At 27.8% G+C, this 13,082-nt stretch overlaps 1 protein-coding gene across 1 annotated transcript in view; it reads right to left on the bottom strand.

Annotated features, from left to right (window-relative positions):
* LOC117181122 (chitinase-3-like protein 1) overlaps positions 1–13,082 on the bottom strand; it is a 27,672-nt gene that overhangs the window by 3,871 nt on the left and 10,719 nt on the right. The window lies entirely within an intron of this gene.

Raw genomic sequence — 13,082 nt, 5'->3', positions numbered from 1 at the left:
TAATTAATATTTTAATATTTTAATATTTAATGAAATTTTAGATCATGAATATTTGAATTTTCGACGAAAAAAGTGAATTAGCCACTACAAAATACCAAATAGCGAAATTTTCAACAGAAGAAAATTGATGTTCAAACAAATAGGTAATTATTTTTGGTTAAAAAGTTAATTCTAAAGAAAAAGCTCATTTTCAAACCAAACCCATACATTTTGAACCAGAAAGACTACATTTCTACCAACCAAAATTAAATCTTAAGAAAAAAATGCATTTTAAGTAAAATAGTTAAATTTTCAACTAAAGAATATAAATGTTTAACCAAAAATAGGATAGTAAAATTTTATTTAACAAAGTAGTTTTGAAAATAAATGTTTTCAATTTATAGAAAACTTACTAGTGTATTATTCTTTATATTATTATTTATTTTGTATACCTTGTTATGTGTACCTTCTTTTTATCATTTGATATATAAATACATAAGAAAAAAAGGAATGGTAATTATGTTTGGAGGATGATCCTGAATGAATCAAAATTTAAATAACTGATACTCTTATACATTCAAAGTACGATCCAGTTCAATTGATACTAATTTTATTAATATTCTTAACTTGAAATTGCATTTTGATATTATTGAACAATAAGAAGCAGATGATTAGTATATTCTAAAAATATTTTTAGCTTAATAATATCTTAAAAATGCATAAAATAATAAATCATAAATTTTATTTTTGAAGTGTTAGTTATACTGCTGAGAATAATTGTACGTACCTTGATTTTTCCGAAATGTTCATGAAGAATTTCGAAAGAATACGATGCTCTGGTTAAACATTAAAGCCTATTTATACTCTCTTTTACATCTACAGAAGCCCTGAATTACAGTGTCATCATTACTGATGATTTTTCATAGCTTAAGTAAATAGTGCCCTCTTTAGAAAATAACACTAGAGGTAAATGATAAATCGGTCACGCTTACACTTCCTGATGTGAAATTCTGAAAATAAGCTGTGTTTAATTTGAGTACACTTTCTTTCGTATAATTTTTTGTTGAACAAAAATGTCAGTTGAGCAAAATTTGCTTGAGGAATAATTATTTATTACATAAATGCATGATTACAACTAAACAATTACATTTTAAAATCAAGAATGTCCAGCTCAGGACTTAAAATGAAAAATTATATATAGTTTACACATAGTATAATAAATTATGTATTTTATATGCATTTTATAAATTGATTTATAGAACAAATAAAAATTAGTTTAAATGTAAAAAAAACAATGTTGCAAAAGGTCCTTGAATATTAATGGTCAGAGAAAATAAAAAATTGGATAGGGAAAAATTCGAGAACTTTTAAAATGAAGATTTTCAGTAATCTAAATATAATATACTTGTTAGTAATCGAATTGACTTGTATTTTTTTAGATTCTCATCAAAGAAGGTATTGGTTTTGTGTAAAATTTGACCCCCCACCCCAGTTTTGTCTGTCAGTCTGTATGTCTATATGCATGCATGGATGTATGTCTATCTGTGAACTCGATAACTTTTGAGAAAATTAATCTATTATATTGGCCTTTGGTACACTTATTTAGTGTCCCAAACTTAAGGTCAATTTCGTTAGCCAGCCATTTTGGATATATATTTAAAAAATGGGCAGATTTTGAATATTTTTGAGACCACTTTTTTCAAAATTCAAAAATTTTCTGTCTGATTATTCATAGTATTCAAAAAGCCGAAGCTATATCATTTACAAAATTCGAAAAAACACACGAAAATGAACATTTTAAGCTAAATAACGCACGATGTGAAGAAAGTAAAGAGAAGAAAAATGTTGCTTTTTGAATGCGAACAAGATTACCATACCAACTTGTTGAAGTTTCTTTAAAAATCCAAAATGCAAATTTTGATAGCATACAAAATAATGCAAAATCTAAAAATTACATTTTTCGGCCAAACGATGCAAAATACGGTACAAGATAAATACACTAAAATTGTGCATTCGAAAAAGATTTACAAATTTGTTATCAAACACTTTTTGATAGGATGCGTGGTTTTGTCTTTAATCATGAAAAACATCATTAACAGTAATAAAAATGAGCCCGCTGCGTGGGCACATTCTTATCACAACTTTTGCCTTTTAATTTATGTTTCGTCTCGCCTGTGAGGTTTCAAAGAATTTAACTTTTCATGTTTTTCATGCTATTTTTTTATGATTAAAACTAAGAACAGATCAAATATTATTCATGACAAATAAATCATTTTTACATTCTCATCAGAGAAGGTATTAGAATGTGTCTGCCTGTATGTCTGCCTGTCCCTATGTCTGTCTGCCTGTGAGCATGCTAACTTATGAAAAAAATTAATTTATGAGATATGCTTTTCGTACACTCTTTTAGTGTCCTAAGCTAAATTCCAAGTTCATTAGTCAGACATTTTGGGTAAAAATACTAAAAGTGACCCCATTTTGAAAATTTTTGAGTAATTATTTTTTCATGATTCAAAAATTCTCTGCACAGTTGCTCATAGTACTTAAAAAGAAAAATGTTACTTTTCGATAGCCCGCCGAGATTGTCACATCAACTTTTAGAATTTTCTCGAAAAATTGAAAATTCAAATTTTGACTGCACAAAAACTAATCAAAGATCAGAAATTGTATTGTGCGTCCACACCATGCAAGATAGGAAAAAAATGACAAGATAAACATTGTGCGCCCAAACAAATCTACGAATTTATTAAAAATCACTTTGTTATGGGACACGTAGTTTTGTTTTATTTATAAAGAAACATTAAAAATACAAAAATTAAATTTTTCGAGATACGACACAAGCCAAAAAAAAAAAAAATAAATAGATAACATTTTTTCAACTAAGGTAGAGCAAAAAAATAGTATATTGTGCTACAAGTGCGGAAAGTAGTCAGTTCCACACGAGTGTGAAGTTAGCTGTACGAGCCAGAGACGACCCGAAGATGAGCCGATGGCAAGTATTGTAAACTTCACAAGAGTTTCAACTGCCTACTTTTAGCTCCTGCAGCACACGTTATTTTTTCTAACAAATGCGGGAAATTTTTGAATTGAGAAACAAGAAAAACTATTTTTTTTTTAAATTATGGTAATTTCTGGTAACATTACAAAAATTACCTAAAAAATCCGGACATTTTGGGTGAATTTGTAAATTACCGAAAATTTATAGAAATTTAGTGTATCCGAAGGTTTTTGGAAGAAATTCAAAAATTTCTAAAAATTTATGGATAATTTTCTAAATTTCCTGAAACTTATTAAAAATTGCCTAAATTTACACAATTTTCAGAAATTTATGAAAAATGGGCAAATCGCCGATAATTTCAGATATCTAAAAGTTTCCAAAATTTTCGGAAATTTTCGATAATTTATCTGTAATTTATCGGTAATTTATCAGTCATTTATGGTAAGTTATCACTTTGAGCATGTCCAATAACTATTCACTACTCACAATCAGTCTCTCAAGTGTCAAATTATAATGAAGTGAAGTTATGATTCCGAGAGTTCTGGAAAGTAATTCTGACTCGAAATGCGCAAGCGCAACAGCGAGAACAAGTATTCTTACTCAAAGAGCGCAAGCGCAGCAGCTAGGACAATTCTTTTTCTAACTGCTTTTTACCACAGTTTCGGAATTAGTCACTTCCCGCACGTAATACATGTCTCGAAAATCGAACTTTTTGTGTGTGTGTTAGAAAAAATGTATTAATAGTTTTTCTTTACATTCTCATCAGCAAAGCTATTAGATATGTATCAAATTTGACAACCCCGTCCCCTAGTTTTTGTCAAATGTCAACGTTTTGAGACCCCCTGAATCCGAAAAATAGTTTTTTAAAGAATATATCTGCCTGTCGGTCTGTCTGTATGTATTTATGCCTGTTTGTCTGTCAGTGCGATAACTTTTGAAAAAATCATTCTATTAGATTGGTCTCTGGTACACTCAAGGTCAAGGTCAAGGTCGTTAGCGAGCCATCTTGAATAAAAATTCAAAAAGTGAGTGCCTTCTGCATATTTTTGACACCATTTTTTCAAAATTGAAAAATTCTTTGTACGGTTATTCATAGTATTTAAAAAGTCAAACAATTTATCTGATGACTTTTTTCATGATATGAAAAATTATTAGAGTTATAGCATTTAAAAAATTCCAAAAAACACACGAAAATGAACCTTTTAAGCCAATTGACGGACGATATGAAAAATGGCAAGAGAAGGAAAAGTTTGATTTCTAAATGCCCGAGCAGATTATCATAACAACTTTTTGGATTTCCTTGATAAATCAAAAATTCAAATTTTGACAGCATACAACATAATGGAAAATCCAAAAGTTACATGTTTTATTGAAAACAAAAGTTGCAGTTAAGCGTTTCAGAATAAAAAAATTCAAAAATAATGCGCATTTTTTAAACGGGACAATGAAACTTCGTCTGTTTTAAATTCAATGCAAATTACGAATTATAATAATATACATTTATGGAAAACATATAAAATTTCAGGGACAAACTCGAGTGCGCAGCACGAGATGCGTGATGAGAATGTGCTCGTTAAAGCGGAAGGAGCTTTAATAAAAGAGAATTCACATGAACCAAATTACTGTTGTCGATGCTTTCACCTTTAGTTGAAAATGCACGTTCTTCAGTTGAAAATTCAACATTTTTGTTTAAAGTCATCACTGTTGGTTGAAAATTGAACTATTTTGTAGAAAATTTACTTTTTATTCGAAACTCATCCTTTTATGTAGAAAAATTAAACTGTTTGATAAAAGGTTATCTTCTTTGCTTAATTATTCAAGTATTTTGTTTGAACATTTTTCTTGAACCAGTCTTTTGTCAATGATTCCTGTTTCTAGTTTAGAAGTCTTCTAACTTCACGTAACACAATTAAACTCATTGTGTTGTCCCGTTGTGTTTGCAGTACCGTTTCATTCAGCTTCGGCTTAACCTACATAGAGGTTTAACTTATCCTAACCTAACAAAACCTGACCTAACATAACCTAGCCGAAGAAAATTCAACCACACGTGTAGCTATGTAAGTGTACGGTTCTTAGTCTTAAATGTGTGCTATATTTAATAGGTTAACTCGATCTTAACCTACAAATGAATCTAACTTAACAGGACCCAATGAAATTTTGCTTAAAGCAACACAACTTAACTTGAGTGTTCCCGTTGTAACACAATAAAATTCATTTCATTGTACTACAGGTGGTTAAAAGTTTAGACGCACATTACTGATTTGAAGAAACTTAGAATTACAAGTAGAATTGACCCCATTTCAATTAACCTGACAATGTTTGTATCAATTAAAATTTAGAACTGTAACTTAAACATGCAAATGAATAAGAATTTTATTCAAAAATTTTTTCTCTCTGCTTTTCTTAAACTTAAGGGATATATTTAAACTATATTTCGTGTTTACATTTGATCTTGCTTTTTATCGTAATTAAATTGATTTATAGACCTACTTCAGTCTATTTTCTGCCTTCTTTCTATTTTCAGTCTATTTTCTACACAATCAGTTTAATTGTGTTTCGTGAGGTTAGGTTAGGCTAGGTTAGATTTATTTCTAGGTTAGGCTCGAGTTGACCTATTCGATGTAGCACACATTTGATACTGGGAAAATATCTTTCCAGAGCTTTACGTATAGTTCAATAAATTTCTGTTAATTCAGGTTAGGTGAGGTCAGGTTCTGTTGGGTAAAGTTATGTTAAATAAGTTGATATCAGTCAAGGGTTGATCCTTCACAGTTGTCGACGTGTTTTTGAAGTGAAAATTTGCATCACTGGCATTATTTTGAAATTTATTTTCATCAGTGCATGATTTTTCGTCATTTTTTGTCGTTATGGCTCAACCATGACGTGATGGGTGATTTTTGATACCGAATTTGAATGCAGCGCCCCAAAATCCATAGGAATACGTGTGTCTTGTTACCAGATCCGCACACTTTTTTTTGTGTGGCTGTGTTATTAACGATACATGTAATAGTTGAGACTTTAACCAATAATAGGTCTAAACTTAAACAGAAAAAAGGTAAGTGTACCCAAAAACAACGAATTTATAAACAAGATACTTGAATTTTCAAATAATATACTTGAATTTTCATATAAAAATTGTGTAATTAATTTTTCAGCTACAAAAGTTAATTCAGAAGGAAAAGAAACGATTTTTCAACAAAATAGACGATCCATAAGCCTCAAAAAAGAGAATCAAGTTGCTTAACAGATGAAACTTTGTTCAAAACAATGAGATTGCAATAAATTTCTTGAAACTTGAAAATAGGCTGAACTCACAGATTGATTTGCTTCTGTGCATACAAGACAGGTAAAACGCACATTCACCTTCCTTATTTTTTATTTCCTAATAATAACAGTATCAACAATTTGAAATTCTAGAATATCAAAATTTTCAATAAGAATAGTATATGATAATTTTGAAACGAGATGAATTATTTAATAAATTATTACACCTGACAGGTATAAATGAAATAAAGCAGCTCTTAGTTTATTTGTTTTTACGATGGATCAGCATGAAGTTGACTTATTATGTATACTGATTCAGAGATATTTTTTGGAACTAAGGAGCATTCGATTTCTAACACGCTTAAGGAATGATATTATGAATTTTTCACGTTTTTTTTCTTATAAATTTAGTAAAGTGAATTTTTTAAATAAGTATTCCCCTTGTCAGCTTAAACCCTCAGATATTTTTAAAATCAACTCGAATTTGAATTTAAGTATATAAATAAGGCATAGAATTTGTTGCTTATACAATTTTCTTATTATAAACAAATTTTAAATACAATAAATAACGTTGTATTCATACTTTTTGCCTCAGCAAAAAATCCTGTGGTATCTAATACCTATTAAAGTAGCTGCTCGAACTTATTAACTTGCAATTTCTTTTAACACACAACATTTAGCTTCGTTATCAATAATTTAAAGTAATGAATATGAAATTGCCATCTTTTCTTAAAAACATTTGTCTTGCATTTTATATGCATTAAAATAAATTACTAGCATCACTTAACTGCACAATATTGCCAATAATTAACATTTGTATTTGTGATAAATAATTTAAATTGAAAAAAGACAATATTTATCTTTTTTGCGACAAAAATCTATATGCCTAATATTTACTTATGTTTCCCCGACCATTTTCTCATTTTCCCTGACCATTAAGATATAAATATCAACACTTTAATGTTGTTATATTTTTAAACAAAAATCTTTTTTAAAGTAAATAAAGCAATATTCCAAATATGAATCTGAAAGCTTCAAATTTATTTATTTACTAAACGAAGAACTTTCTACCATAGAAGATGAATTTTTATTAGAAAACTTTATTTTTGAACAAAGTAATGCATTTTTAACAGGGAACTGTAAATACTATTTGGAGCAAAAAAGATGAAATTTTAGTTTAAAGAAAAAAAGAATTTTAACCCAAATACACAAATTTTGATTAAATAAAAATTTTTTAAACCTAATCAAAGACGGAATAAGCATATTTTTAGTGAAAAAATTCCTTGTCAACAAAAAACAAAACGAATTTTCAATAAACTTGATTAAATTTTCGACCAAATAAATTAACTTTAAATTAAAACTATACATTATCAATGAAAAAAAACATTGTCAAACAAGCAGTTGAATTTTCAACCCCGAAGATGATTTTTTTTACCAAACAAGACAAACATTTAACTATAAATAGAATTAAATTTCCTTTTAAGTTTGAAAAATATGTTTCAACTAAATTTAATATCCATAAATATATATTATTAAAATTCCTAGCATGCATTAGTATTAGCAACATTTTTCTTCTTCTGACTTTTTTTTCATATCGTGCGTTATTTGGCTTAAAATCTTTAATTGCGTGTGTTTTTTGGAACATTGTAAATGCTATAACTCTGGTAAATTTTGAGTTTATTAAAGAAAGCCGTTAGGCTAAATTGTTTGCCATATTGAGTACTATGAATATCCACACAGAATATTTTTGTAACTTGAAAAAAGTGTTTTAAAAAATATTCAAGATATGCTCACTTTTTGAATTTTTATCTAAAATGATTGGCTAATGAACCTGACCTTCATTTTAAGATACTAAAAGAGTGTAACAAAGAACAAGCCAATCTGTCAATTCTTTCGAAAGTTATCGTGCTAACAAACTAATACAAAGAAAAATATCGACAATCAGTTAGACAAAATTCAGAAAGACAGGCAGACAGACAGACAAATTCGTAATAACCTGTTTTTCGGATTCCGTGGGTCTCAAAATGGGGACATTTGACAAAAACCGTACCCTCCCTAATAGGAATGTGAAAATATAACTTTATATAGCTAAGCAAATTAATTTGAATAAATAAACTAATTTTTATCAAAATTATTACATTTTCACCCAAAAAATTAATTTTATACAAAAAATAAATAACTTTAAGCGAAACAAATAAATTTTAAACGAAAAATTTTAATTCAAAAATTTAGATTTTTCAAATAAAATGACAAATTTGCAGTAAAACTATGCAAAATGTAATTTTTGGGCAAAAGACCCAAGTTACGAATAATAAATAAATAGACGAAAGTTGTTCACCCAAAAAAATTACATTTTTGCGAAAAAAAACACAAGATACTCAAAAATGAAAAGCAAAAGTTGTTCAGCCAAAAATGATCTACAAATTAGTTATGAAACCTTATTATAAAATATGCTAAAAATAAAAAAATTAACATTGTTTTGCAAAAGAAACTATTTTGCTGTCTGATTTGCATTAGATTTGTTATAAATGAATCATAATATGTAGATTTCGGTTAAAAAACATAATTAACTGCAATTCATAATTCTCTGAATTCTTTCAAGTCTAATAAGCTACCTATATACAAAAAAGAAGGAAATGAGTTTTTTTCTGAGAAAAAGAGGCGATAATTTTTTTATTTGTCAACGTTCATTATTTATAAAGAAACATAAATTTTGAGTTTAAAATTTTTTTAAATTTATTATGTCTGAGAAGGAAATTCTGTATATATTAGACAAGCGATTTGTTCTGCAAAGAAAGATCAATAGTTTCTTTATTCAATTTCAATTATTTATAACAAATTTAAATGTTAATTATTGCCAAAAATTTTCATTTAAGTTAAACTAATAAGTTATTTTAATGCATGCAACACGTAAGAAAAAAGTTTTTAAGAAAAAAGGACGAAAATTTTATCTTCATTATCTGCAATAATTGATAATGGAGCCAAATGTTAGGTGTTAATTAGTTTCTGCAAATCAGTAGTTTGAGAAGACACCTTAATACATATTAAATAAAACAGGATTTTTTTCGCGCAAAATATATGAAAATCTCTCATGTCCTTAAAATTTGATCATAATAATGAAACTGTGTAAGAAAAATATTCTATGCCTTATTTGTATGCTTAAATTGTAATGCGAGTTAATTGTAAATAATCTGAGGTTTGGATCTTAGAAGGTAAATATTGTTCTCAAAAATGCACAAATTAAGTTGATAAAAATATGGCAAAATTTACATGAAAAATTTAAAAAACAACATTGTTTTTTTATGTGACGAGTAGTTTTTTATAATAAAAAAATAGTGACAATACGTGTGTTTCAATACCAATGCATATTATGAATTGTAATGATATACATTTATTCAAATAATCCATTTTCGATGGTATCTAAAAATAAAAAATAGTACAAAACAAGGAGCAAATATTAAAGTAATGATGAAAAGCAAAATTTTTACATTATTTTGCATTATGTGAATAGGCTTTACCAGCCCGTGGTACAGAAATAAATATAATGAACAATTCCCGTGATAGTGTTGCGCATAATGTATAAAAGTTCACATTTTAGATAAAATCAAATGCAAAGCTCGTGACACATAACGAGAATGTTTTGTTCATGCCGAAGGAGCTTTAACAAAAGAGAGTTTACAATCACCAACTTGAAGTTGACGATTTTTTCATCTTTAATTTTAAACGGCTTGTGCACAAATCTGATTGAAATACAAAGACCGTGGTTCTACCGCGAGGGAAATAAATTATCGATCTCCAAGCGCGAGATATATATACTGTCGAGCGCGAAACGCGAAAAGCAACATTCTCGCGACCTAGACGCGCTTAAACTTGCGAACGAAGCATTTCGCGTGCGACGAGAATGTGCCCGTAAAACGGGCAGATTTGATGATTAATAGTCAAACTAAAGTTTTCAATTTGATCAATTTAAGAACAGAAATTTACTAAAAATACAAATGATAAAATACTACAAACATTTTTTTAATACAATTACAAATCATAAAAATCAATTTTTGTATTTAAAATGCTAAATTCACTTACGTTAAGAGTGAGTTTTTAATTTTAAGAGTTAATACTAAAATTTAAAAAAAAAACGAATACATTCTGTGTCAGTTTCTTTCAGAATTATATTATTTTAAAATTCATAATCAAAACGTCTTTTCTATTCATTCATCAACATTTAATTTATGTCGATGAACGAAGTTTGTCTGTTTAAAACAGATGTTTCAAATATTAGGAATTAGCATAGCTCCCTTACTCTTCAATAAAGTATGTGCTTGAATTTCTGAATGTTCAAATGAACGAAATTTTGAAAAAGTGGCTTTATAAACTATGAACAGTGACATGGTTATCTGAACCAGACATGTTTTGTTGATCTAAAGAAACGAATTCTTAGGTGTTATTTTTTTTGAGCAAAGTGAATACTTCGCATTTGAACAAATTTATTTCACATAATTGAATCAAGCCTTGAGGTATGTTTGAATAAAAGAAATAATTGTTTATTTGAAAATAATATCAATGAAGGCAAAAATGTATTTATCTAAAAGAAAAAGTTGATGAGTTTTACACCAATGAAGCATTTTGTTAGATAAACAAAAATATTGGGATTACACAAATACATGTTTCTTTATGTCACGGGAATGTTCAATTACATTAGTTAACTTAAATAATTATTGATAAAAAATAAACATTTATTTTATAGAAAAAATTATCTTAGTAAATAAAATTTTTATTTATTTCATTAAAGAATTTTTCTTTTAATCTAGAATACGAAGGAACCATTTCAAACAAATACTTTTTCCAACAAAAGAAATATTTTTTCTGGAAGATGAATGCATATCCATTCAACTGAAGTAAATACTTTCAATATATATAATTTTCTAGACAATAATTCCATTTCCATACATATCATTAATAACATTCATTATTTTTCGTGAACTTTCTCGATTCATTTGTATAACAATTAATATAAATGCAAACTATAAATGAGCATATTCATTGATTTTTTGAAGTTCTTATTAATCTCTGACACAACTATAAATTTTAATAAATTTGAAAATCGAAAACAGAATTCTATTGAAAAGTAGCGCGTAAGAAATCTGAATATGAATAATTAATGCATAACACATCGACCAATTGTTATTTTTAAAAATTCTTATTTTCCCTAGCTTTGTTGACACGATTAGAAGACACTATTTTGAAAATGAACGCAAACTAGGTCATATCAATGATTAAAAAGTATCACCTACAGAGTGAAAAATGTTATATAATCGCATCGTTTTATTGAACATTTCCATTTTTCACGTTTTCTATTTTTATCATTATTTTAAATTATTTTATACATTCAATTATTTTTATTGATAAACTAGTTTGATTATCACTATTTAATTAGGAAATATTTCGACTAATTGAATTAGTAATTTTCTAATAATGCTTGGTGGCTCACTTTTGTCTAACCAAATCTATGAAATTTGAATTGTAATTCGTTGGATTTTAGAAATTTTAATCTAGAGAGACATTAAAATAGCTTGAGAGAGATTAAATTATCATTTGCTTAAAAAGGAGCTTTACAATTAAAATAACCTTCTTCATGATATTAAATTCATATTTATTCAAGCTAAAGCTCATGTAAGGAGAATAATTTTCGCTAAGCTTGCTAACTATTTACAATTTTCGATGGAAAATAAGAATAATATACAACTGAGAAAAATTTATAAACTATGAAACAGTATTCTGTCAAATAGTAGCGCATAAAGACCTTGGATATGTATTATTGATATCGAGTACATTGAACCAATGTGATTCAAAGAGTCTAAGAAGTTCTCATGTTTCTTAACTTTGTTCAAACAATTAGAAGGCAATGCTTTTAAATTGAGGCAGGCTACGTCGCGTTTACAATGTCACAATATGGCCTTCTTGTTTCAATAGAGATAATGTAGTTGAATACCGTAGCTTCATGTTATCGTGTTTGCCATGTTCACTTTTTTTCAAGTTTCTAATTTAAAAAAAAAATATTATTATACACAGTCCTAAATATTTTTTTTCCCATACAATGACTTTTTGACTATTAAATTAGCAAATATCTCGAGTACTCGCATTTGTAATTTTCTACTAATCTTTAGTGGTTGACTTTTCGCAAATCGAATCTGTAAAAGTTCACTAGTACTTAGTTAATTTTATCAACTTTTATTTAGAGAGAAAAAAAGCTAATAAACTTAAATATTCTTAATTAACAATGTTGAGTTTCAGGTTAGTTAATCTAATATTGACGATTCTGAATAAATGTCCAAAACATCTGTTCTTCTTATGGTAGTTATGTGCTAGTGTGTGATTGAAAAGTTTAATTTTGTGCCAGAGAGTAATGAAAAAATGTCAAGTTGATACTTATTCCTCTCGTGCCTGTTTTGAAAAAATTATATTGTATTGACATTTTTTCATTACTCTCTGGCACAAAATTAAACTTTTCAATTACACAGTAGCACATAACTACGATAAGGAGAACAGATGTTTTGGACAATTTATTCAGAATCGTCAATATTAGATAAACTAAACTGATACTCAACATTGTTTTTACAATTATTTATATAATGGAAATCAAAACTTAAAGTAGTTATTTTTAAATAACTTTTTGTCCTATTTTACTTACTCAGGTCCTAATTACGAGGGTAGTTCAATAAGTCCTTAGAATGACCAACAGATAGCGCGCGTATCGCTCCAAATCATCTGTTTTCAGTCAGCACCACTCCCGACTAGATATATGGTGCAGTCACAGTCCACATCTTCTGAGTTTACGTGTTTTTAT

The sequence above is a fragment of the Belonocnema kinseyi genome, chromosome 10 (genome assembly GCF_010883055.1).
Source record: "Belonocnema kinseyi isolate 2016_QV_RU_SX_M_011 chromosome 10, B_treatae_v1, whole genome shotgun sequence".
Taxonomy (NCBI): domain Eukaryota; kingdom Metazoa; phylum Arthropoda; class Insecta; order Hymenoptera; family Cynipidae; genus Belonocnema; species Belonocnema kinseyi.
The sequence above is the reverse complement of the archived record's forward strand: the minus strand, read 5'-3'. Positions and strand labels throughout refer to the sequence as shown.